This window comes from Gordionus sp. m RMFG-2023, chromosome 1 (assembly GCF_954871325.1).
Source record: "Gordionus sp. m RMFG-2023 chromosome 1, tfGorSpeb1-WG-v2, whole genome shotgun sequence".
NCBI lineage: Eukaryota > Metazoa > Nematomorpha > Gordioida > Chordodea > Parachordodidae > Gordionus > Gordionus sp. m RMFG-2023.
Genome location: NC_088775.1, coordinates 76,891,446 through 76,892,862, shown reverse-complemented (window position 1 = coordinate 76,892,862; position 1,417 = coordinate 76,891,446). Strand labels below are relative to the sequence as shown.

Genomic DNA, 1,417 nt, shown 5'->3' with positions numbered 1-1,417 from the left:
AAGGCATTAAACCAACAATGCTCTGAAGATCCAGATATAATCAATTATCCAGGAGCCTTACCACCTTTTATTTCCGTTAAAAATACGATTAACCGTATTTTAAAACAAACCAGGCCAAATATTCCCATTAGCAATGACACAATTGTATTGACCACTGAATTGATAACAACATTCAGTGGTGTAATAAAAAATAATAATAACAAACTTATTGTATTTGGGTCTGTCATGTTAGTCAGTTTATCTTCCTATACAAAATTTATTTATATGGATGGGACTTTTTACACATGTCCACGTTTTTTTAGCCAATTATATACTATACATATCATGTATAATCAAACGATTATCCCTATCATATATGCACTTCTTCCAGATAAAAGGAAGGAGTCCTATATTGAACTATTTCAAATAATCGTGGAATATGGGACATTGAATGGTATCCAGTTTTCACCAGAAATGTCACAAACCGACTATGAAGCAGGAGCGATATCTGCTCTACAATTTGTATTTCCCAATATTTTAGTAAAGTGTAAAGTTTAAATTATATATAGTTGTATAATTTATTTTTAGGCTGCTTCTTCCACTTTACGCAGGCCATTTGGCGTAAAGTTCAGCATTTAGGTTTAGTCAAGCAGAATAAAGAAGAGACTGCTGTATACACTATTGTTCGAAGGATGAGTGTATTACCTTTATGCAAGAGAGAGGACATTCAAGTGGTCCGTGATTCTTGTGTAGATCTAGCAGCCAATGACCCGTTAATATTAAGTTTCTTAATATATATGGATACTACCTGGATAAATTCTGATGCAATCTTTCCTCATCAAATTTGGACCAGGTAATTATTTCATTTTTATTAATTCCTCACAATTTATATAAAAGTTTATAATATTTTTAACATTTAATACATTGTTTGGTGTTAGGTATAAGATTCAAGGTCCTCGCAGAAATAATCATCTTGAAGGATATCACCATTCCCTCAAGCGAATGGCAAAAAATGCTCATCCGGACATATATTCATTAATTCGCGTTTTAAAAGATAACCAACGCCTGACAGAACTTAAAGTTATACAAATCAATAACGGGGAAATAGTTACGGAGAAAAATAAAAAATATGTGATAATTAATAAAAAAATTGTAAACTTAACAGCATTATATGATATTACTTCTAATTTATATTTTTATTGATAAAGTGTCTGATTTAATAAAATCATATTAAATATATATTATTAAATTTAAAATAGTTGTAGATATATTGTTAATAAAAAATTTAATATAAAATTGAAAAAAAAAACCAATATACTTGGTGTTTGAAATGATACTTTATTTTTTTTTTGTTTACATGACAAGATTTTCACTGGATGTAGATATCTATCATAAATCTATATACAGCGTCTACATGAGCGGGAGGGGTAGGAACAGT

The 1,417-nt window shown here is 29.6% G+C and overlaps 1 long non-coding RNA gene across 1 annotated transcript; it reads left to right on the top strand.

Annotated features, from left to right (window-relative positions):
• The first annotated feature begins 462 nt into the window (after positions 1–462).
• On the top strand, positions 463–1,136 carry LOC135922450 (uncharacterized). Its single transcript, XR_010570909.1, has 3 exons — positions 463–526; positions 568–832; positions 918–1,136. It is a non-coding gene; the product is annotated as an uncharacterized LOC135922450 (long non-coding RNA).
• Positions 1,137–1,417: the final 281 nt, after the last annotated feature.